We start from the raw sequence: 26,906 nt of genomic DNA on the forward strand, positions 1-26,906 counted from the left end.
AGGGAACAGCAATGATGATCCAGTGGTCTGGATATTATCACATCAGTACAAACAGCAATAAGCTGAAAAGCCAACATTCTGCAAGGGCATGCATGACACATTCAGTATGGCTTTTGTTTCTATCACCCTCAGACTAAAGAGAGCAATTTTATTAAACCCCAGTGACTCCAGGATACTAGAAATTTTTCCTTGGTTAGTTAATATATGTGAATTCACTGTATCAGACTGGGATTTTCAGTGTCCTCCTTTCACTGTGAAGTTGTGCTTTGGAAAGCACGTCAGAATCATGTTGCACATTCAACAGCAGACCTTACTTTCAGTATGGTATAACAAAACCTTTAAGGCAAACACGATTATTTGTGGTGAGCAGTCTAAGTGGGGAACAAGATGACTTCAGTGATCTCATCAACAGGTGAATAAGAATGTGTTTATTCACATTCAAGTCTTATAGTTGAGCGCAACCCTAAATAATGAGAGACAGCAATGCATTTTTTCCAGGTAGTGTTTTAAATGTGAGAGTTGAATACAATAACTAAAGAAACATACAGTATGATTTTTTTTCATAGGGTCAACCATATGCCTAATGAAAGTATGAGTATGCATATCCATCTTGAGCACTCTCAGCATTATTGTGTAGTACTGCAGACTAATTTAATCAAATCATTGCCTTATTATGGTTTCAGAGTTATACTGACTATAGAAATTTAATTTGAGATGGCATGTTAAATTGCCACTTCCACAATGCTGAAGATATGCATTTTATTTTATCAGTGTGTGGGACTGCATTCTCAAAATAAGTTTTATTCAGTTCAGTTTTCATAAGAGCACAATATTAGGATACTGCATTAAAACAGTACTATGCTTACATTTTCATGTATTTCTGTTTGCAACAATGCAGTAATAATACTTGCAGCTGCTTGGGAGAAATCTGGCATCAGAATATATGGTTCAGTTAAAAAAAAAAACAAAAAACATACTAAATAGAAATAATCATAATATATAACCTATTTGGATAAATCTTCACAAAACTGCATGGCCTTGTCTCTTTTGCAAAGAGATGTTGCTATTAGCACTCATCTCAGGAACATAATCTTGGTGTAACCCAGATGATCTCAGTGTCACACACAGTCTTATACCACAATGTTCACTGTTTTTTGGCTTATGGATAAACTATAATGTTTCTTTTTTGTTTTTCTTTACGGATTACCCCATGTGACTTGTAGACCACTACCATCTTTGTGAAAATTTCCAATCTAAATGCTATTGACAAAACCAGCAAGTGTCACAACTTTAACTGACTTTATGATGCTTGGTGATAGTTTTAAGGGGTCAGTATCTGCACTCACATGATTATAAAATTCAGCTCTCTTTAAAAACAATCCTGAAGTCCAGAGAGGTCCTGCCTTTATAGATGAACCTGGAATAAAGTAGTTCCAAAGCTAAGAAACTGTCTTCCTAACCTATGGAAAGTGTAGCAAAGTTCTTGAATCCCATTTTAATTCTGCATAAAACATCCAGGGGAAGTTTAGATTGGATATAAGGAAGAAATTCTTTATTGTAAGGGTGGTGAGGCACTGGAATGGGTTGCCCAAGGAAGCTGCGAATGCTCCATCCCTGGCAGTGTTCAAGGCCAGGTTAGACAAAGCCTTGGGTGATATGGTTTAGTGGGAGGTGTCCCTGCCCATGGCAGGGGGGTTGGAACTAGATGACCTTAAGGTCCTTTCCAACCCTAAGTATTCTATAATTCTATCATCCAGGATTGATTTTGCACAGTTCCTAAATCCTTTCCACCATGTTTTAAGGGATTAATCTTTTTATATTCTCTATACAGTCACTGAAGTATCTGTAGCTATGTCAGGCTGTAGATATGCAGACAATTATTTTCTTTTTTTTTGTCAACTGCAAGTCAACACCAGGTGCTTATTCTAAATTTGCAATAGAATCAATCTGAGAATAAACATACTTGAAGTCACTTGTATTTTATATTCCAAGAGTTATATGGAATTTAAATGGACCATTGTTTAGACAGAAGGGGACTTAACTGTAAATGAGCTCCCTGAGCATGCATTCCTGAAACATCTGGCTACTTAGAGAGACATCTACAAGCTTTTCTAGAAGCAAAATGAATACATATAATAAATGCGAAGCTAGAGATAAAGGCCAGGCAATATAATGCTGAGTACAATGTTTGGCATTTCCTTAATAATAAACATTTTTATAGTGTTTTAATGATACAGTGATAATGTAGAAGACTGCAGTGTGATGATGATTTTCTGTAATTAAAAGGTTCACTATAACACTTCACACTCTATTTCTCTAGACTCTGACAGATATAAACAATCAAAAAAATTAAATCAACATAAACTTCCTTATAATGTGTTAAGCATGCAGATTAAAATAGCAGTTTGCTATACTGCAGGATTTTAAGTTTTCTCTTCACACTTATGGCTACCATTATCCAGGCTGGGAAAAAAACCCACCTATATACATGGAAAATATGCAGTGAAAATGTGTGAAAATATATCTACTTCCAAACATTAATGATTTCTACGGCATTAGCAAAAAAATAGTTATTTCAGTTCTGTAGTTTCTTCAACCTAAGGAAGTTGAGGTTCTATATTTATTTTATAGAAGGCTAACGTATGTAAACTGAAAAACAGAAACATGTCCATATTCACTCAATACATTGAAAAAAATATTCTTACTGACTTCATTGATGTTTTTTGTTCTAGCTAAATAATAAGGACAGTTTTGAACGTATTTCTAACAGGACCTATGCTTTCATTAAAGAATGCTATTCATTAGAGAACTAGAATATTAGAATAGCTATTATGCTATTCATTAAAGAACAAAATGAAAAAAGCAATGAAAAAAGCACACATACTCTTCCAATAATGGCAGCTGGAGAGGCATGTCCAAAGTCAGGCCTCAATTCATATCTGTAAAAATTGTGCACACGCATTTGCCTGCACAAACCCCACATTACAGCTCTTGAATCTATCTAATAACTTCATGCAAACATGCTTTTCCTTTCCAAAAACATTCTTGAGTCTAGTCCTATCTCTAGCACATGCCTTTAGCTAAAGAAGGAGGGATTTATGTTTAATTTTACTAGGCTAAACCACAGGTAAACTATGTCTGCATATATTCATAGAAATTAAGAGCAGAATTGCAAATTCATGCTATTTATATTTCAACAAAGTACTAGTTCTAAAAATATTCCCCTTAAAATTTCTAAGGAATTCACATTATGGGGTTGTTATTGTAGGTAGCATTGGCTTCATTCCTAGTACATTATCATGTTGCTTATTTCATGTTAGCAGAAACCAAATATCACGTTATGTCAAAGTGATATAATACTAATGTATGGCTACAATGATATCCTTATTTAATGCAATATTTTCACTTAGTATAACATACTTAACATAGCACTTCATTATTGATGAGTACACGGAAAAATGTCGAATTCATCTGGTTTTACGTTTTGGTTCTCCAATATGAAATATTTAATACAAGGTGAGGTTTACCCCTTATTACTCAAATCAATTTTTTATTCTATAATTCCTTTTATAGTCTAAAACTATATTATTCAGGCCTTGTAGCTGAAAGCAACTTTTACATAATGAATTCCTACTGGGTGTCGTGACAGTAATGAACCAGTTTAAGCTATCCTATTTTCAAATAAAACATCAGTTGAAGTCACCATGAAAAAAAATCACATTTAGTCCTTCTCATCTTTGATACCTCAAACACTTAGAAAAGAAAGCAAGCACCACTCTTTTCTCTCTAGAGAATCATGAAAGGCAGTGATGTGGGATAGCGAAATGAAAGCCTAGATCCATACCACTGAGGTCCAGATATTTAATAGGGTTCTGTGGTAATACCCAAGTTGCCTTGGGTTTTCAAGTATTCACTGGAAATGGGGAACTGCTTCTGGAAGGTTTTTTTTCACCTTTGATTCAGATGCTTTATCAGGAGAGGAAACACATACAGGAATCACAAGGACCACTGATCTTCTAATTTTAAGTGCTTAGATTAGTGCCTAGAATAAAGCCAAATTAATCTAGACTGAATTTGGTACACAGGGATATTTTAAAATCATTTATAGTAACCAATTTATAAAGACATTAGTTTTATTACTAAAATTAATCTCTAGGTATATACACATATATTTATGTACCTTTGTACGGCTCACTTTCTCCTTCACTCCCCCTGTTTTATGTTAGCTATCCTAGAGAAATGTTACTTCCTCACAACATATCAAGACATTAAAGGTAGTGTCAGTGTGCTTTTCATGTATCTCTACATTCACATACATTTTTTTCAATCTCATTATTTTTCTCTCAAACGCAAACTTAAGTCCCATTCCCTAAACAGTTTGATTTAGTCGAAACCTGCTGAGCCAAGTCTTTCCTCCCAGACTATTACTGCTGATACTATCACATGGATTGGATAGCAAGCAAACACAGACACATGCACACATGTAAACAAAAAGATACTTTTCAAATACATTGAGAGCAGGTATCTAAATGAATCACTTCCAGAGCATATGTGCCAACCCAGTAGCTCCTCCGCAGCGGACCCTGGCATTGGTATATTGCCACAGTGCTCTGCACAGACAAATCTGTTACCAGCCCACAGATCTGTTCATCACTTTATTTTAAACTGCAATAGAGAATACATTTCTTTCAGCAACTATCTTGTCTCTCAAATTAGCAGTTAATGAAAGTATAACTTTCGATGCATGCAACCTAAAAAAAAAAATCAAATTAAAAATAAAACTTGCTTTGAGTAACAGGAGAGGTCGTTTTGGCAGCCGAGCAGGGCAAGAGCTTCATAAGTCGCTCTTTAATGCTGCGTTTGGCACTGTTCTGAGCGTAGAGGAAACCTAAAAAATATATTATCAGGACTGTTAACACAGGCTTGAGAACAATTTCTGTACATGCTGCAGAGTTCATCATTATGCAGTATCCTGATGGGAAAAGGCCAAATAGATGTCAGCCATCCTGAATTGCAAAAAGCAACCAGAATTTTTGAACAGGACAACAAAATTATATTGTCTTTGTATCTTTTCAATTAGGGGATTTTTTTTTTTGTAAGTTTGCATCTCTTGTAAAGTTCTTATAACCTGCTTCAAAACAGCTAACAGAGAAGTAGCAGAATATGAATTTGAAACAACACAAGGTAAGAGTGTTCATAAAAATTTTAAAGCTAAAATACTTAAAAGTCAAGTCTATTTGATTTTGAAGTTTAATATGGAAACCAAAACCAAAACCAAACAAAATCCCAAAGATATCTTTTGTTGTCCTTTCTGGCAGTTTTCTAGTTCCATGGCTGAGTTTTCCCATATATTTCATTCGGCAATTGTAATAACCAACCTGGTACTTTTGCCTTTTCTGAATATTAAAATGTCAACCATGATGTGTAGTCAGTCTCCCTTTCCTTTAATCTTTGCCATTCAGTATATATACAAAATTATTACTTATACTTTCATCCTTAAATACTGACATGGCTGAATAGATAATGTGCCTGTGCCATAAAGCAGGTGGACAGGATTACCCTTACTTATTGTGAAGGAACTCATTGGAGTAACTACCTGTAAGGCCTTGCTAACCATTTTATACAAAATTGGTGATATAAGCAAGCATCCACTGGATGGATATTTACTGCAAATGACAGATCTAACATCTGTAAAACAGTTGAGTAAATTGTTTTTGCTCCTCAGAAAGGTAGAGCTCTGTTTGGATATTACGCAACTCCCTCACTTTTCATATCAGTTGCATGTGCTCAAACGCAAAAGCTGTTCTGCCATGGCTCTTGCTACAGCAGCATAAGTGTAAAACAGATGGAGCAAGAAATCAAACACGTGACTGAAAGTTGCAGTTCTAGCAGCACAGTCACAAGGATAATCTTGGGTTATTCCCACTATTGCACTTGTGCTGAATACTGGTGCTAGCGACATGATGTATAATAGTTTAGTTTCTGCCAGCAAACCATCTTGAGAAAGTACATACTTGTATTTGGGAACAGAAGGAGAAAATGAGAAAGCTTCAAGGATATTAAATTTAAAAAAAAAAAAAATGAAATTACTCTGTTTGCATATGAATAAAACAGTGGGGGAAATGAAATCAAAGAAATGGGGAAAGTTAGGAAAGATTTGACCACAGCCTTAAAAAAATCAACTATTACCATGCAAATTCTGCCCCTGGGAGAACAGGACCTCTGGTGAACAGATGAAATAATCCAGTCTCATCATAAGGTCAGATGGACCTAAATGGCCATCTCTGGAAATGTCAAAACCTTTTAATATGACTAATAAGAATGAATGCACTTATTATTTGTAGCATTTAACTCTCAACTTGGAAACACTATGCGGATAAACTCATAAAAAAGAAGGCATTCTGTGATCCAATGGGTATCTCAAACTCCATATTTTTAGTTTGGGAACAAAACCTGAACTTTTAAACATATATACCTTGTGGTCTCAGCTGGCAGTATCTGCAGTATCATGCTAATCCTGTACTGTAGATATCTGAACACAAAGGAAATCTGTTTCTCTTAAGGGTTTTTTTATGTATTAGGAATTCTTCTAGCATAGATATGATCTAGAAATATCTACTTCTAGCTTATGAATTTGAGTTGAGGTTTGCAAAAGTTTAATGCCCACGTACTACTTACATAATTACATAGATCCACAACATATGTAATTACTGAAGATGCATAGAGTGCTTTGCAAAACTTAAAGGGATGTATTATTTCCAAAGGCTCGAAGCTCAAAGCCGTAAGTAAGCAAATAGTTTTGCCTCTTTTATGCTCACAAAAGCTCATGGAATTCAATGCAAATCATATGGGCTTTGCAGTAGCAAGATCACAGTCAAAGATGAAATATATGGGAGAAAGTTCTATCAGAGGAGTAATTTAGGAAGCCAGTATAATTTTTGTATTCACTTCTGGCAGCTAATTTAAGATGTTGATACTAAGATCAGGGCAAAAGTTTAGCTTCTCATAGCACCAGAAAGCAGCATGGAAACATTTTGCTTCCAGTGGCTGCAGTCAGCTTGTCCTGCAGCCGTTGCAGTCCACTGTCATGACAGTGTAGATCAGCACTATAGCTTTCAATGTGACTTTTCTTGAGTAAAGAGCTACTTAATACAGAGAAAACGTTTCACATTGGGCCTATGCTGAGCCAGTGTTTAATACATGTTGAAACACTAAAAGTGTTAGAATGAAATACTGTAATCTCTGTGAATTCTGTAGCTATTTCCCCAGTTTGAAATACATTGAGGAAAAAGTTGTGGCCATTAGGAAGCTAATTAATCTAAGACAGAAGCACCAATACACTGATAATGATGCATTGATACTGCTTCCTTCAAACTTTCAGAGTAGAGTAATAATAATTCTTAGCCTCAAAATGATATTCAGAAGCCAAATTTTCCAAACTCTTCTTGATTTTTTTTTTTCTTTAATAATTGGTTGACTAGAAATTTCATAGCTGTTATTCCCAACCCAATCAGCCAGAAACTCCTCGGGGCTAAGTGCGAAGATTCTTCAAATTTAGGTTAGTTAAATAGTGCTGCTTGCTCTTGGGCTTGATAACTTACTCATTTGCAATGAAATTTAAACGGTGAGACACACTTTTCCCCAGAATTCACTGTGGGAATGTCCTAGAACTCACCTCCATATGACACTACCTGGAATTGTGTGTGATTGTCCCAAGAGGTGCCTCACCTTCACAAAACACTCTGTAACTGGAGCACAGCTTACTTATTCTCATATTTAAGTACTGCTGTAGTGATATAGGTGCTGCATATAGACATTGGGCACACTAGACACTTTAGGAGTGACTGCTACTTATCATGATTTCTACCTGCACTTGCAACTGATAAATGCATCAACGGCTTAAACCTGATTTACAGATATTTAAACTAGAGAACTCTAACCCTAGCACTTTATTATTAAACATTCAGTAGTAAGAGTATCATGCATACTTATGGTCAGTAGAATTGTTTTCTAAATTCTTACTTTTAAAAAACAGATTTGGTTATGTGTGTGAGCTAGTCAGTCCAATAGCACAGTGATGACAGGTTGATGTAGAGCTAATTGGTGGAGAAGTGATTCAGAGCAGCCCTGCAGAGAAGGACTTTGGGATACTGGTTGACAAGAAGCTCAACATGAGCCAGCAGCGTGCACTTACATCCCAGAAAGCCAACTGTATCCTGGGCTGCATCAAAAGCAACATGACCAGCAGGTCCAAGGAGGTGATTCTGCTCCTCTACTCTGCTCTCATGAGACCCCAATTGGATTACCATGTGCAGTTCTGGTGTCCTCAACATAAGAAGAACATGGAGCTCTTGGGGCAAGTGCAGAGGAGAGCGAGTATGATAAAAGGATTGGAGCACCTCCCATATGAAGATAGGTTGAGAAAGTTGGGGCTGTTCAGCATGGAGGAGAGAAGGCTGCGTGGAGGCCTCATAGCAGCCTTCGAATATCTGAAGGGGGCCTTCAAGGATGCTGGAGAGAGACTCTCCATCAAGAACTGTAGTGATAGGACAAGGGGTAATGAGTTTTAAACAGGGAAAGTCCAGGTTAGAAATAAGGAGGAAATTTTTTACTGTAAGGCTGGTGAGGCACTGGAATGGGCTGCCCAGGGAAGTTGTGAATGCTCCATCCCTGGCAGTGTTCAAGGTCAGGTTGGACAGGGCCTTGGGTGTCATGGTTTAGTGTGAGGTGTCCCTGCCTATGCCAGGGGGGTTGTAACTAGATGATCTTAAGGTCCTTTCCAACCCAAACCATTCTACGATTCTATGATAATGGTGCTGGTTACAAAAAAATACTCAAAGAAGCACAAAAACATTTCCTCATTAATTAAAAATTAATAAAGTCATAAAAGACTTTTAAATACTAGGAAAAAGGATGTGTTAGAATATAAAAAATATCTTTTATAAATAATAAGTGATTTATAAGTGACCATATATTCCTAATCATATACATGTATTCCTATGCTGTTTTAAATCTACATATTCCCTTTTCTTCAGACATATGATCCCTAATTTAGAAAGACAGATGTATGGCATTTTGCTCTGTTATTACAGACAGGTGAGACTTCCTCAGACAACCTCAGAAAATTCTATCAAGACAAGAGATTTTTGCAGGTTTTTCAGAGGCAAAATATTTCTCTTTCTAAATGTGATGGTTTTCCTCGCAAATTCCTTGTATTCATGAAAGTGAGGGCAGATAGGCCACTTCTTGCTGGTGTGGCAGAGATCTGTCTCACATCCCCACTAAGTGCACGGGATGGATTGTGCTGTGGTTGCCCTTGACCCTAAAGTCCTGCTCACATTTCCTGCCTGCATCAAATGCCATCTATTCAAAGAAGCACTCTCCTGCCTTGCCTCCCGCCTCGTTGCTGCCTTTTTGTAACAGGAATTGGGTGGTAAGCATCAGCATAGCAGGCAGTTATCTGAGTACTAAAACAAGCATGTGGGGCAGATAATCATCCTATTTAATAGGAAGTTCAGAAATTAGAAACAGTTCTCCCAAGGAATTCTTCCTTCACTGTCAGTGGAAGAGAAAAGGCACCTATAAAACTACCTCTTTTCTTCCCAGTCTTTTTCCCTCCATGTTTTTTTTTACTTTTGTTTACTTTCCTCCTTTTCAAAGTCTCTGTCCCTTATTTGGCTAAAGCAGCAGGTGAGCTTCCACTGTTTAAGTCTCACTCAATGTTTTACGCAGAAGTATCTACAACCCCTTGGCCACATCCAGTGTCTATACAGTACAGCTAAACTCCCATCAGTTCTGGAATATGTATTTTGTTCACCTACAGAATTATATATCTTCCCATAATAATGGGAAAAAATGCCTATCTTACTTTAGTTCTGAATGTGACCTTTTTGGAAGAGGGTTAGTAGAAGACCTGAAAGCCAAGCTGCAAAGGCACTTTCCTAATTCAAAAGTTTTGGTAGGAAATTACAAGGATTCTGAAAACCAAAAGGAGAAATGCATAAATGTTTTTCTCAGCATAATGGTTTATGATCAATTTCTGTCCTACAATGGAATTTCTACCAGGGCCTTAGGTGCTGGCAGCCCCACTAAACTGTTGATAGCTCAGCACAGATGGAGAGGCAAGGGACAGAAAATGAAGTGCAGATTTCATAATCACAATTCAACACTTGTGGAAGAGAGCCAAACCAGAGTGCATGTTCCTTCTGTGCAGCGAGTCTAGGAATTAAATAAAATTATGTACAACATAAATATTTATAAATCCCAGCCTCAGATCTTTGGAAACACCTGCCAAGAGACTGTGCGAGCTGTCAGTAGGCTATTCCACAGAACATCATCATTTTTTGCCAAACCATGAAAACATTCTCACTGTTCACATTTGCTTGCACATAAGTATTTTTAGTGATTCTTCCTCCACTGCCCCTAACTTTCTGTTTTTCATCACCTAATATACCTACCAGCTTCATAGCACACTTAAGACCTATAAACCATGTCAGACCTGCTACATGGAGAAGCCATGGAAATACTGAGTTGAAAAAGTGGATAGCAGTCATACTTTAGTAGGGACCACCTTTAAACACTCTTTGAGAGTCAGATTGCTCTCCTTCACTTTAAATTCCCTTGCACATACTGTTTTAAATCAGCCTCCCAATGGCAGACACAGATTAGGAGCTGGTAGCCACATTTCCAATCAATTGGAGGTCAGAGTCAATTGAGAAGTCTGGAGACCGTTAGTACTTCAACATGGATTAAAAATTAAGAACAAGGAACAGTGATCTTGTCAAAACCAGTAACTACATTTGGGAGTTTGTGGGATTGGCAAATGGAAAAGAATTAAATAAAAATAGGAAAAGCTAATGTCACAGGTGAGAAGAAACAGAGTAGAGAAGTGCTGGAGTATAAAAAATATAAACCAGAAAAATGGCCACACTATCATCATTACGGTCTTCATTAAATTTTCCAAATACACCTTTATTATTCAGAGTACACCTTCCCATGATGTTTCAATGGAAAAACTGCTTATGTTATGAACACTTTCTATGCAAATGTTAAATGCAAACCGTATTTAAACCTGTTATAAACATCTCCAGGAGCATAAACACTGAAAATTGCAGTTTCTGCAGTGCAAAGATGTAAAACCTACTATTCTTTCAATACCACTTTGTTCATTTAGTACCACTTACTACACTTGCACACACACTCCCAGTATATGTGTAAAACTAAGCTGGTCCTCTATGACAGGAAATGTATTTATATCAGATCACCTGCTTTCTTCAGAAAGATCTTATTTGGAGTTCATCATCTGAGCATATAAGAGAGTGTAAAATGAATCAGATTTGTTTAATTGGTCCCCTGAACTATATATTTTCCTTCATTTTATTGTCTTCTATTGTTTATGAGAAGAGCATAGAAGTTTTTAACTAACTGTAATATATATAGATGATCATAGAATAATTACATCTACAGAAAGTTAGTTGTCTTGTGGTGGGGTAGGAAGGAGACAGATTAGAGGGAAGAGGTTTGTGTGTCAAAGGAGTTGAAAGGAAAGCAATACTTGAATAAGAATGTATTATATAGTGCAGAGAATTAAAAAAAAAGTGATACAAAATGAGATAGAATGAAAAAGAAGAGCTCAGCAAAGAAAAGAGAAAAATAAGAGTGTTAAAGATGACTTGAGAATTAGAATGAAAAATTAAATAGAGAGATATTAAAAATTATGAGAGAACTTTCAAATGTTTATTACTTTCATATTTAGTTTCTTATATAAACTGTGTGTATGGTGTAGGTGAACATGTACAATGCTGGACTCAGATATGCTTACATTTGCCAAAGAGCCAAGAGCTGGAGTCAGATCAGGGCTTTTGGTACCCCTGGCCTACAGTGTCAGAAACTGGACCCACTGTGGTCTCTGTGCCACTCACTGGAATTAATGGGGGTCTCAAACCCAGCCACTGGGCTGGGAATGGTGTTTTCCCTGAAAACCACCTACGGGGTGGGGGGAGGTCTAGTGTGAGTGAGGGGCTCAGTGCTAACAGCTGGATCATGACCACAGGTCACAGCCACATGTCTCGTGCTGGCTCCTGGAGGGTGAGTGAGTGCCTGTGTCTTCCCCTGATCATGGGTATGGGATATGTTACAGCACCCCTTAACAATCAGGTCTGTACTTTGTGGAGAAAAGTCTTCTCATATTCATGAAAGAGGCTAGATAAGACCAGAAAGAGATACTTCTAGTAAATAATTTCTGGAGTATACCTTCATAGCTTTCACATTATTATCCAATTACTCTGAGTTGAAATAATTAACCTACAGTGCTTCCAGACTGTCACTGTAATGTGTTTTTTAAATGCTTTATATGGATTTAGTTATTAGGAGGGATGTCTCGCTGACAGCTCAGAGAACTGTCACGAAATGGTGAAACAAAACCAGTGCACACTTTTCAGTTCTGCTGGACTACACAGTGAGCCAACTCTGACCTAGGTCATTCAGGAGTAAGTCACTTCCAAATCCACTATCAAAGTCAACAGCAGATTTTCCAGAGTTCAGTAGTATTTATCTGGAGCTTAAGTTTTATATGCCATACATGGATTGCTCAAATTTTCCTGCAAATTTTGGTGGCTTGTGTAAAGCTAAATGCTCCATCCCTGGCAGTGTTCAAGCCCAAGTTGTATGGGGCTTGGAGCAACCTACTCTAGTGCGAGGTGTCCCTGCCCATGGCAGGGGGTTGGAACTGGATTGTCTTAATGTCCCTTCCAACCTAAACCATTTTATGATTTTATGATAGTGACACTATATCACCTTTGTACAGAAGACACAAGCCAGTCTTACACACTGATAATTTTCAGTTGCTAAGTTGACAGTCTCAAGGTAAACTACTCTACTTTCCATTGATAATCTGTATCCTGCAACCATAAAAATAGCATTTTTATACAAGACAGAAAATGGGTATGGCAAATAATAAAGAGTATGCTTTTCTTTTGCAAAGAGATTTAAAGAAACCAAAGCCAGTGCCATTCACTAAATAATTAAAAGAATAAACAGAAGAGTATGAAGTTCTTCCTGTTGGTCAACTAGCCTTAAAACCAAGTATGACATGATATTCACATTTACCTTTCCTTGGTACAGTCACTATAAATTACTTAACATAGTTAGATGCAGCACCGTATTCCTGTCAACAAAGTAGTGAGAGCAGTGTTTTATTTCAAAAGTGTTCCAGTTTCCTTAAGAATGATGCAGCTGTTCTTGCACCTTTTACAGCTGTGTGTAGTTCCAACCTGGAAACCACTTCTAACCATGCAACTGATTACAGCCTTAACAAGAACTACTTGATTAAAAATACCTAGGATGTGCACATGATGAATTTTAGAGGATGGGTGTGATGGATTTGTGATTAGGCTGGTTAAAAGTAACACATTCTTGCAAATCCCATCCTACATAAGAACTGGTGTGTAATTTGATACACAAATTTGACCTTGTGCAAAAATGCAGAACTTCTACTCAGTCTTCTAGTCCATCTTAAGTACAATTGCTTTCTGAGACTATAATTAATCTCAGTTTAAGAATTAATGACCTGGATTGCACTGTTCAAATACAAAATTTTCTCCTCTTACTAAAACTAAGTCTGTGATTCAATAGCAGACCCCAGTTCCCTGAGCTGAGGGTTTCTAGTCCTCTCTTCTCTGACATTAATTCCCATCACAACATCACACTACTTAAGAACAGCACTTTTCCTTTGCAAACCTAGTTCTATTTCCTGATGCAGCTGACAGCACAGCTCTGTCAACAATTTTGTTTGCATGCCAGGGACAGGGAAGTATTTAGGTGGGATGAGAATGAATGGTTAAACTGGGAAAGTGACAGCTTCTTAGGCCTCCATTGCTGTCAAAGCTCATATAGGGCTGAGCAATGATCCCACTTTCTACACCACAGAACTGTGGAGAAAGTTCAGAATACTGGGACTGGCACTGTGCAACATCTTTATCAGTGACATGGGCAGTGGAATTGAGCACATCCACAGCAAGCTGGCCAGCAACACCAAGCTGTGTGGTGCAGTTGACACACTCAAGGGAAGGGATGCCATCCAGATGGGTCTGGACAGTCTTGAAAAGTGGGCCCGTACAAACCTTACTGAAGTTCAGTAAGTCCAAGTGCAAGGTCCTGCACCTAAGTCAGGGCAATCCCACACACAAACAGGCTGGGCAGAGAACGGATTAAGAGCAGCCCTGAGGAGAAGGACCTGGGGATGCTGGTTAAGAAGAAGCTCAACATAAGCCATCAGTGTGCGCTTGCAGCCCAGAAAGCCAATAGTCTGCTGGACCGCATCAAAAGGACCCTGACCAGCAGGTCAAGGGAGGTGATTCTCCGTCTCTACTCTGCTCTCATGAGATCCCACCTGCAGTACTACATTCAGCTCTGGGGTCCCCAGATGAAGAAGGACATGGACCTGTTGGAGCAAGTCCAGAGGAAGTGCCATGAAGATGATCAAAGTGCTGGAGCACTTCCCTTATGAAGACAAGCAGAGAGAGTTGAGCTTGTTCAGCCTGGAGAAAAAAAGGCTCTGGGCAGACCTTACAGCAGCCTTCCAGTATCTAAAAGGGGCCTACAAGAAATTTGGAGAGGGACTTTCAACAAGAGCAAGTAGTGACAGGACGAGGGGGAATGGCTTTAAACTAGAGGAGGGTAGATTTAAGTATTAGGAAGAAATTCTTCACTATGAGAGTGGTGAGACACTGGAACCGGTTGCCCAGACAATCTGTAGATGCCCCATACCTGGAAGGGGTCAAGGCCAGGCTGGATGGGGTCTTCAGTGGCCTGGTTTAGAGGAAGGTGTCCCTGCCCATGGCAGAAAGACAAAAAATCTTTTCCTTCTAATCCTTGCAAAAGAGAGAAGCTGAAGTATTCCAAGCAACTTTCTGAGATTAGAAAGCAATTGTCAGCTTTGTCCATCAGTGTTTTAAAAGGCATCTATTCTATTTCAGCTGAAGGATTATGTTTAGCAAATTCATTAAATTATTAACTTACAATAGCCTGAAATATTAGATGATTATACACTGTCCTAACAATGAGATTTATCTAACATATGCAATAGGTATGTGGGGAAAAAAAAATCAAGAAAATCTATTTCTGTTAGTTTTTCTATGAGTTACAACATTTAAAAGGCTGGTTAATTCACAGAGAATTCTGAGGACAATTGGAGCAAAGTCCTTTTCTTTTCACCAGCCAAAAATCATAACGAAATTTTTTGCTTGAACAAGGAGATGTGAAATCTGGCTTATAAAAGAACTTTTAAACCTTTGTACAAAAGCATTAGGAAAAAAGTTTTAACAGATGACTGACTTTCCATACTGACGCTTTTGCTATCTGTTGCAAAGGACCTAAGGAAGGAATAAGACTGAAGTATAAAAGAAAGGTCACTTACTGAAAAGTGTTCAAAACTTTGGTTTTTGGACAGCTTTTAAAAGGCACTTCTCTATAAATCAACACTTTCACACACAAGTATACACACAAACACTGACTCCAGCATTCTGATGTCGATTACAAGTCTTCCCTGTGGCAACTCAGGTTGCAAGATAAAAGAAATAAACTGCTGCAACAGATGGGGATGTTTGATTACATCCTCCTGATTATTAAAACGTGCAGTTTTCTGTGGTCACAGGGCTTTTCAGTTGCTAGTGCTCAATTTCATCTCTTTTGCCTGCAGCTTCCGTTTCACTTCATAACCTTCATATTACAGTTCTCAATTCTTGTGCATTTATTACGTTTCTAGTGTCACTCAGTATCTCCTGCAGTCTGTTCAAAATCTGCTGCTAAGACAGTTGTCTTGCCCTGACATAAATTTATTGCTTGCTGCTATGTGGTCTAGCTAAACATCTCTCTCAAATTTCTCTCGCCATATCCTTCCTCCAGCAGCAATACTCCCTTCTTGTCTTGTGGAAACTAGCCACAGTTTAACTATACACAATTCATTCAGACTAGTTACCTTTATACAAGGTTGATGTCTCCCTTTGCTCCCTTGATGATCTCAGCATTTCATCACCTGGTTCCCTGAATTTCTAGTTAAGAATTTCACTCTTTCTACTCATATCACTGCATGCACAAGGAAATCAGAACTGGACCACATTCTTTAGCCATCCCTTTAAACTCTTCTATTTGTGGATTGGGCTACAACTAGATTGATTTTTTACATAGAAATGTGGGGAGCTGTGAATGGCATAAAGGCATTTAAAGCTTGTGCTGCTTTATATGATATTTGTCTTTTATTTTTGCTTTTATCAATGGCTCCTCATCTATTTACTGGTTGCTTAGGTCCCACTATGTGTGGGAGGACAAAGACATTAATTTACATTCACATGATATCTACTGCCATAAATCCAAGCTGACTGAAACTTAGGCAATAGTCTCATACAGAATGTTTATAAATAACAAAATATTTTTAAAAAACTCAAACCAATTACTAGAAAGAACAGGAGAAAGACTAGTGGTAGCTACTGAACAGAAAGAAGTGTCAAAGAGGCTTTGCAGTTCTCTGTCATGAGCTACAAGGAGCAAACTCTGACAAGCCTGACAGAGCTTTCAACTGTGAAGGAAGAACTTGAGCGGGGACCACAGCTCTCACAGTCCTAATCCTTTTGTTTTAAATTGGCCATTTACAAAAAAACATAATTTCTTGAAGAGCATACTGTCTCATTTTTCTCCTACTTACTTGGCATCAATCAGCAGAAATACGTCTGACCTTTGAACTTGACAGATCCTGGTGTAAATCAGTTGTAACTTGCTTGCTATACATAAAATCCCTATGTCTTTTTTACTCCCTGTTACTAAAAGTTTTTCTATTCATTGTTCAAAATTTTCAGCTAAACCAAAGAAAATTAACCTTGTGTGATAACACATGCCAGCTTGTGTTAAAAGGAGCTACCAAAGAAGCATCAATCTGTGACTGACTTAATGTGTGAGAAGGAGTACATAGGAATATCACTGGCTATCATAATGCTGGCACACAGGAAACACAAAGAAGCAAGCTCCCAGCAGAGAACCCCCCTGTCCTTAATGTCTTACCACTAATAAAAAAATGTATTTGCAAAGTCCTATTAGAGCAAGGGTTATTGATTTGGAAGTCCTTGCCAGGGCAAATCAGTTGAGATGAGAGCTATTCCACAGGCATCCTGACAAACCATAGCCTTGCCATGCTACAGTAAATTTTCCTACTGGGTACTGGTGTTTAACTGGCCTAAAAGCAAGCAAATCCACTTGCTACTTTATTTTACAGAAATCTCTGATAGGTTGTTTGATGGGTTTTTTTCAGTTGTATTTTCCAGACCACTTCCACTGTTGACTTCAATTAAATAAAATGCCTTAGACTTTTGATTATTATGGTTCGATAACTGTTCTCATGCTGCTCTCTTCCAGCAGCCCATTCACACACCTATCTCAGCCTCTCAGGCACAGCTGGAAACTGCTGCCAAGGATAAATTGAAATTCCTTTTGAGTTCCTCAAGACTTCTTCAAATCTTTGCTTCCCAGTGGAACACAAAGAAAGCATAATTTATACAAAGTAGTAATTTCATGTTTTTTCTTCAGAGTGCTCACAACATGCCACTTCTGACTAGAAGCCACAGAAAATTCTTTAAACTGTGAAGTACAGAGACTCAGCAATAACTATCAGACAATGTAAATAAGGCAGACACGACAGGGACATTAAAAAACTGATTATGGATTCTTACACACACATGCACAAACCCAAATAGCACAGCTGTCTGATGTCACCTGCTAGAGACAAACGGTCTAAAGTGCTATCTGCAAAATTAAATGTTTTTTGTTGTGCAGTTTAAACCCAAGTGAGCAGAGATGTAACCGTATCAATATATGAATAAATATATGTAGTTATAAAAATGAAATTATAACATAAAATGCTTAGGTTATACTAAAAAATCCAGAATTATTGACATTTTAAAGAAATCATTTCTAATTAAGATACAAACAAATATATGCCACAAGCAGATATATATGTAGATACATGTGGGAAGCAAGTCTGTAGTAATTTCTTAAAAAGAATCAAATAAAAACAAAAATTTAGACAGCCCTTGGCATATAATTCTCACTTGATGTTTGAATAAAGCACTTGATTTTTCTGATCTAAAGCAAATCCAAGCAGAAGTAGTACTGCTCTATTTGCAGGCCTTCTCACTAACTATGGCAGTTTTGCAAAACTTTCCATATTGTTTTGTAACAGGCTGCAACACAACAGCTTTTCTATCTGGTTGGCTTCATCTACTTTTAAAGAAAGAACTCTTCTAAGTATTTATTTTTAAATAAAAAAATAAAATAAATAAAATGGGCAGAAACCCACTAGCTGGTATTTCAAAGTTTTCAACGGTCCTCTAGGAAACAGTGTACAAAGTGTTGCTGGTGACATACAGAACACAGACAAAAATTAGATTCATTTAAAAAGAAGCAGTTATTGCTTCAGATATTATTTCTGAAATAAGTTTCTAATGACAAATATTGTGACTTACAAGTATATTTTCTTATTAAGAAATAAAATCTCTCTCCTGGGTTCTGGTGTCCTCACAGATAACAGAATCATAGAATAGTTAGGGTTGGAAAGGACTTTGAGATCATCCAGTTCCAAGCCCCCTCCGATGGGCAGGGACACCTCACACTAAACCATGTCACCCAAGGTTTCATCCAACCTGGACTTGAGGGGATGCCAGGGATGGAGCATTCACAACTTCCCTGGGCAACCCATTCCAGTACCTCACCACCCTAACAGTAAAGAATTTCTTCCTTATAACCAGTCTAAACCTCTGCTGTTTAAGTTTCAACCCGTTACCCCTTGTCCTGTCACTACAGTCCCTAATGAATAGTCCCTCCCCACCATCCTTATAGGCCCCCTTCAGATACTGGAAGGCTGCTATGAGGTCTCCACGCAGCCTTCTCTTCTCCAGGCTGAACAGCCCCAACTTTCTCAGCCTGTTTCTGCTATGCCTATTATATCATACCCCCGTAGATGTGCCCACATCTCTAATTCCTCTTGTTTGTTCTCCATGCTACCGGCGTCTGTATAGAGCCATCTGAGCCGAGCCCCAAATGAAGCCGGCTCATTGGCTGTAGCAGCTGGAATATCTTTACATTGCTCTGATCATTTATTACAGGTGCTGGCAACTGACTGGGTGTGTTGGGATGGAATGATGCCCCCTCCCCCAACACAACTAGTTTAAAGCATCCTTGATGAGTCTGGCAAGCCTCCTAGCAAAATTGCTCCTCCCCTTCTTTGTCAGACCAGCTCCAGCAGCCCCCAGTAGACCTGGCCTACTAAATTGAGTCCCATGTTCTAGATACCTAAACCCCTGACTAAGGCACCACCCCTCTAATCATTTATTAATCTGGCCAATCTGCCTAGCCTTTTTAAGGTCCTCCCCTTTATCCTAGAGATTTGATGAAAAGACTATCTGAGCTCCACAGCCTCTAACTATCTCTCCCAGGGCTCTGTAGTCCTTCTAATATGCTCTCCAGACTACTGCTATCTATATCACTAGCACCCACATGGATCACTAGAACTGGGAATAAAATAATTAAAAAAAACAATAAAAAAGTTAATGCAAACCAGAGATTAAACATACTCAAATAGTTAAAATATTAATTGCAACAAAACAAGTAGATTTTTTATATATAAACATGCTTTTTAAATGGATGTTGCTACTCTAAATGTAAGGTGTTATACCAGGAATATTTGCATTAAAGTCTGATCCTGTGAGTAGGACAGCAACCTCACAGAAAATGCCTGTTTTGCTGATCTGTGTCACAAGGAGGCTTGTTACCCGGCTCAGGAAAGTAGACCAGGACTCTCTTAATTTAATTTTTCTTCCAGATCACTTATGGTTAGGGAAAACTCCTGTCCTGGGTTCAGCAGTAGTAGTCATTTTTTCTCCTTCTTAGTAGCTTGTGCAGTGCTGTGTTTTTGACTTTCGGCCTGGGAACAGTGCTGATAACACCGATGTTTTCAGTTACTGCTCAAATGTTTAGCCTGACCAAGGACTTTCTGAGTCTCATGCTCTGCCAGGCAGGAGGGGAAGCTGGGAGGAAGCAGAGACAGGATACCTGTCCCAAACTAACCGAAGAGGTATTCCATACCGCAGCACATCATACCCAGGATGTAACTGAGAATTACCCAGAAGGGCTGGTTCACTGCTCAGTTGGGCTGGGAATTGACGGGTGGTATTGTATTCTCTTCCCTTGTTATTTCCCTTATCATTATTATCATTGGTGATAGCAGTAGTGGTTTGTGTTATACCTTAGTTACTGGTCTGTTCTTATCTCAGCTCATGACAGTTACATTCTTTCGATTCTCCTCTCCATCCCTCTGTGGGGGGGGGGGTTGGGGGTGGGGGGGGGGGAGAGGGAAGAAGTGGGGGAGTGAGCAAGAGGGCTGCATGGCTGACTTGTTGCCTGGGCTTAAACCACAACAATCCATCTGCAGGAATTGACACTCTTTACAGTCAAACCTATTTGAATTGCTGCAAACCACAAAACAATGACACAGTCAGGCTTATATAATTCTGTCTGCAATTACTTGTAAGGGAAATCTGGGTCCTGAAATTTCAGGAAATTACTGAAGTTCAGGAAGTGGGTTAACTGTAAGAATTTCCTTTGAGACACCTTTTAATAAAAGAACTTGAGAAAAAAGATACCTAATAAAGCATCATTTGACAATCTATTTAGCAAATGTTAAGAATAATCAATGATAGATATATTAATGCTAGCTAATTAAGCTTTACAAAAAAACCTGTAGGCATTTGGTATCACTTTTGCTTGAGCAATTTAACACAATGTTGGGGATTTTTTTTTTTCAAAATGTCACTTCTTTTTATAATTATTGATTTTTAGAAGCCCTTTAAACTCTTTAATCCTTGTAACTCAAACTGTAATGCTTTAGCCATTCTACAGCACTACCATTGGTCAGCTTCACATACTTGTTAAATTAAAAGAAAAAAAAAAGGAGGAGGAAACAGGATAAGGAGCATTGAGAAAGCAGCCTGATCACCCACCAGTCAGTGTTTCAGAATCAATAACCAATTTACTACAACATTTTACTACAGTATAGCTTAATGAGTTCTTGAGATCAAACCTGGTTACTTTTCAAGACACGTTATGCCCTAAATCAACATCTACAATTTCTTTTACCTTTCTTTGAGTAACCAGTGACACAACCGCTTTCAGTTAATTCAGAAATAAAATTTCATTACTCAATATATATATTCTAAGACATGTTAACAAAATACTATTGAAACTGTTTACACTAATATGGTTTATTTTTGAGACTGAGCTAACAGATCTAGGAGGACAATAATCTCCCCAGAGTGACAAATTGCTGTGAGAAAGCAGTGGATAATAATCTCTCCTGCTGCAGGGTTGTAGGTGGAAGTGATTAAGCCTTTAGGGTCCTACTGCTGTCAGGGTTGTTATAGTTTCTTTTGTCAGGCAGGAAAACTATGATAAAATTAAAATAAATATCTATCATTAGCAGATAGAAAATACATGCACCAAAATAAACAACTCTTTATATATAGAAAATACATTCCTAATTGCTCTTCAGTTCTGAGTCAAGCATTGTTTGAAAGCATGCTGTTCAAAAGAATTTTATCTTTTAATCATGGTTGCAGGGAAGATGTATCATAGAAAAGGAAGCATATTTTCCAGTAATGCCTTTGTTCTGATGGTATTTCTAAACTGGAATGCTATTTTTCCAGACATGATTTTTATTATACTCTTCAAAGAATATTCACCTGGGGAATTAGTAATCACATATTTTGTCCAAACTTTATTTACTATTGTTCTTAAACATTCCTTACATAATTCTATAGGACTAACATGTCTCATTTGGTATTTGATATTTTAATTTCATTCCCTCAATTATGTTACTAAATAAGGCGTTCCACCACTCTTATCAAAAACCCTCCTAAACTTACTTAAGCATATAATATCCCCTAAGTGAATCCATAACAAAAGCAAAAGAAACATAATATTTTCTCCCCTCAGATTACCAGTTAATACCTTCTATACTGTGAGATTTTTCAGATTTGTAGAAACTTTATCTTTCTGCCTTATACACTGCAGGGTTCATTACAGCTGAATAAATGAAATTCTAGCAACTGCTTACTTAAAATTGACTTCACTCGAAAATGTATGTTTAAAAGGGCTCTTCTCTATCCTTGAAATGCTTCTTTAAGAGATGATTGCATACAACATCATATTTCAAGGTAGGGTCAGTAATTCTTTCAAAATAATAGCGTGAGAGAGAAAATTCTGTCCAAACATAGCCTAAATATCAGGATTACATCTTTTTTTTTTTTGTAGTGGATGACACATTTGAGACTTACTGCATTAGAAGCCTAAGCTTCTTAAATTAATATTCTGAAATATTGTTAGAATTCATTGAAATCTCTTAGTGTGAAGTCTGTAAGACTGGTTTAGCAATGTTCTAATCTTTCTGAAGAACCACGCAGGAGGAAATCAAAGCCTGCAAGTAGCACACTGCTGTGATTTAAGCCACACACAGCTCCTACCCCTACAATATTGTCTCACACAAAAGCAGTAATTCCATGAGCATAAAGCAAACAGCAGAAGAAGCAGTAAAAGGATTCAGCAGTTAGTTGCCATATGAAAAAAGATAAGCCAAAGTGTTTAAAATTTCTCTCATGGGGTTGTTCTTCCCCAGATGCAAGACTCTACACTTGCCCTTGTTGAATTTCATCAAGTTTCTCCCCGCCCAACTCTCCAGCCTGTCCAGGTCTCACTGAATGGCAACACAGCCTTCTGGTGTGTCAGCCACTCCTCCCAGTTTAGCGTCATCAGCAAACTGGCTGAGGGTACACTCAGTTCCCTCATCCAGGTCGTTGATGAAAATATTAAACAGCACTGGTCCCAGCACCGACCCCTGAGGGACTCCACTAGTCACAGACCTCCAGCTAGATTCTGCCCCATTGACCACAACTCTCTGCCTTCTTCCTTTCAACCAGTTCTTGATCCACCTCACTACCTGATCATCAAGCCCACACTTTCTTAGCTTATCTATGAGGATGCTGTGGGAGACAGTATCAAATGCCTTACTGAAATCAAGAAAAACTACATCTACCACTCTACCATCATCCCTTCACCTAGTCACTTCCTCATAGAAGGCTATAAGGTTGGTCAAACATGACTTCCCCTTCATAAAACCATGTTGGCTGTTCTTAATAACCCCCTCATCCTTGATATGCCTAGAGATGGAGTCAAGAATAAGTTGTTCCATCACCTTTCCAGGGACGGACGTAAGGCTGACCAGTCTATAATTACACGGGTCCTCCCTCTTGCCCTTCTTATAGACTGGTGTGACATTTGCCATCTTCCAGTCCTCAGGCACCTCTCCCGTTTCCCACGATTTACCAAAGATTATAGAGAGTGGCCTAGCAATGACCTCCACCAGCTCCCTCAGCACCTGTGGGTGCATTCCATCTGGACCCATCAACTTATAGATGTCCAGTTTGCATAGCTAATCCCTAACCCAATCCTCATCTACCAAAGCAAACTCCTCCTTTGTCCTGACTCCTTCTGGGGCTATAGGAATCTGAGGCCCCCGTGGAGAGTCTGCAGGAGTAAAGACAGAGGCAAAGAAAGCATTCAGCACCTCTGCCTTCTTTATATCCTCTGCCTCCAGGGCACCCACCTCATTCAACAGTGGGCCTATATTGCCTCTTGTGTTAGTTTTATTTGAGAGACCCTGAAATCCAAGGCTACAGATTCCTGTCTTATTCAGATGTTCTTTACTGTATTTTAAATTTTGAAAAAAACCTGAAACAGGCAAGGGGATCTGTTGCAAGAAATTCCATGAGTCCTAATGATAGAAATAAAGGTAGCATAGTAGAGTAGCTAGTACAACTGATATTTTTTCCAGATCCTAAATCCAGAGCCAGATTCATTGAAATATCTGAAAGGCTATCCTTATCCTCCTCCTCTGTTGCTGGCTACGTGGAATATACACTCTGTTGTGATGGCAAACTTCCAGCCTAACCTCTTACTTATGAAAGTCTCAGTCCAACATTCAAAACTGCTTGCAGCTGTGTTTTGTTCAGTAACAATTACTATGCAAAAGGAAACAAAGCAAGAAATGTTTTTACTTTATTTTCACTTTACTAAGAGTTACAGCCGAAAGCAAGAGAAGAGAACTATATGCTATATGCATACACTTAAACAACTGGGCTTCGAAAGGCCCATGTACTCTTGGAAAATCTTTCATGAATACCTGAAACAGATGCTTTTCACAGAAAGAATATCAAAGTAGCCTAAATTATTTAATTAAAAATTTTAAAATGGGACTCTAATAGACTTTGAACCCTCCATAAAAATCCAGATCACTATTGGGTGTTTTCCATTATATTTCTTTCCGTACTCCAACAAGAATCAAACTAATCATCTCAAATGAAAATGTGCCCCAGGGAACATTTGATTAAAATGTATGATATTGAGGAAGAATGATTCATTGGTAATCATAAATTTGTAATACTGATGGCAGATGAAATTGTATCATTTTCCAGAAAGTAATATATTTTCCAAGAACAGGCAGATTTGAATTCACGGCTAACACTGAATTATGTAGATAGAAACTATATGGAAAAGCACATGAAAGTGACCTTTAGTCTGATCAATTATCACATTCTATTACACATACATGTTCCTAAAGACTGAGATGTCTTCACTGACTTACTAGATTAACGTTGCTTGGGCATCACTATTGCATATCATTATGTCAAACAAATGAGTGTAATCATAACAATTAAAAATTACATTAAGAATGTGAGAGGCAGATAGTGGGTGAATACAAACTACTGTAGCTACAATGAAGTCACTAAGGTTATATGGATTTGAATTTGGTTGCTAAAATGCAATAATACAGTATTGGATTTGTATTACAGCACTCTTGAGGAGGAGGTCAAAAGAGAGTAAAATGCACATTCCAAGATGCATAGCTGAAATTTAATAGTAGAAATTCATAGTAGAATTTTTTCATAGTAGAAATTTTACCTTATCTGGTAAAATATGCAAACCAGAAAGTTAGGTATTCTTTGCAAGTCATTAATATAACTTCTAAGATAAATTGTTTACATTTTTTTGTAAATACTAATACAGGTATTCCATTTCAGTACTTCAGCTGAAAACTGGTGATGGAGCAAAACTGAAAAACAAGCCAAATATTCACATCAATTTTGGTATTGTAAATACTTTGAACTGAGCTTATTGATTACATCAAAATCAGGGTAAAAACTTGCAACTGCCTATATAACTGGCTGATCTCGCTATGATCAGAAGGCTTTTATGCCCCCAAACTTATATCTATTTCAGATGATCATATCCCAACACCAGCAAGTTACATGAAATATCTGCACAGACAGTAAAATTAAAATAACCATTCTAGCATTTGTTTGAGAAGAACTAGAAACTCACTGAAGACAGATTTCAAAGAGATTTGGACAAACCAGAAAAAAATGATTTTACAATCTCAAGAATAGAAGTCAGTCAAGACAAGTGCAAAGTGCTCCCTGAAGAAAGAACTACTTGGCAAAATTAGTAACGCTTCAGATATGGGTTTATGTCAGTGTCAGGGAACTGTTTTTCAAGGACACAGACCTGAAGAAGTGAGTTCACAGATGAGTATCAGGACTGAAGAGGATTCTAACAGAAAGAACTTGAGAAAGCAAGGGGTTTTGGGATAAGGAGGGTAAGACTGAAGAGAAACAACATGACGGTTTTCACTCTGTAAGTTTGTCATAAAAAGGAAAAGAACAGAACCTTCTAATGTTTGTTGGGTAACAGACAGTAAGTAACAAATTTCAGGAAAGATTTATAGTAAGAGGTTTTTGGGTTTTTTAGAATATCATCCTAATAATATGAGTCAGATTTCCTAGCATGTTATGAGTTCATCACTGCTTCAGTTGTTTTAAAATATTTGTCAGAAATGGCTGAAGGCCCAGAGCTAAGCTAAATGATCACCTGACAACTTTACCAGCACTGGTTTTATGCTTCTATGGAAAATGATACTGCCCTAAGAAAAGCAAATGACCCCTCATAAATTATAAAACTCTTTCTCTAAGTACAGCCTCAAGGATCTTCAAATGGGTCAAATATGACTTTAGATTGTTAAATATTTAAGGCAGGGACTGTGCATCTACGTGAGTCTGTAATATGTTAGCATAGCTATTGATAAAAACAAACTAACAAATGATACCAGTAACCTTGTTCAGAACAGTCTGGCATAGCACTGTGAATAAGCTCTTAGTAAAACATATACACAAGTCCTGATGATAGGTTCCCTCCCCTCTCTTCCACTCCAGATACTTGGGTAATGTGGTGGCTCTATTCAGTATTCAGGTAACTTCAGTCATTACTAAACATTTACCAAGAATATCAAGTGCAGAAAGAAATACAATGCTATATAAAATCATTTAAAGAAAATATCAAGATTTCTAATTTTACAAACACAGAACTAAGGAATCATGTTGGCCTTCACCTACATCAGATGCTTTACAACCTTAAAGGTCCTGTTACTAACAGCTGCCTTTGAAATCAAAACCTTCCTGGTTTTCTTTCTCATTTGGGTGTTTTCTTAATCAGCATCAGAAAAAAAAAATTCTGACCACCCAAATAAAGACAAAAAAAGATGCATTTTGATAGATACGTTTTAAAAGTCTGTTTTCTTCAAGATATATTTCTTTGCCTGTGAAGAATAACCTTTTAGGAATCAGAATTTCCTTTAAGTCTAATAAAACAAAAGATCTGCATTCAAGATCAAGTGCACAGCTTCAGTTATAAAAACAACATTCCTTCTGGCCTGTAGGAACATTAATGCTGCCTCCTCCTCCTCTGCAGTAAAGCATGGG

The 26,906-nt window shown here is 37.8% G+C and overlaps 1 protein-coding gene across 3 annotated transcripts in view; it reads right to left on the reverse strand.

Moving 5' to 3' along the window:
- Window positions 1–26,906, reverse strand: part of KCNIP4 (potassium voltage-gated channel interacting protein 4) — a 148,626-nt gene that overhangs the window by 47,863 nt on the left and 73,857 nt on the right. The window lies entirely within an intron of this gene.

Source organism: Melopsittacus undulatus, chromosome 7 (assembly GCF_012275295.1).
Source record: "Melopsittacus undulatus isolate bMelUnd1 chromosome 7, bMelUnd1.mat.Z, whole genome shotgun sequence".
NCBI classification, from domain to species: Eukaryota; Metazoa; Chordata; class Aves; order Psittaciformes; family Psittaculidae; genus Melopsittacus; species Melopsittacus undulatus.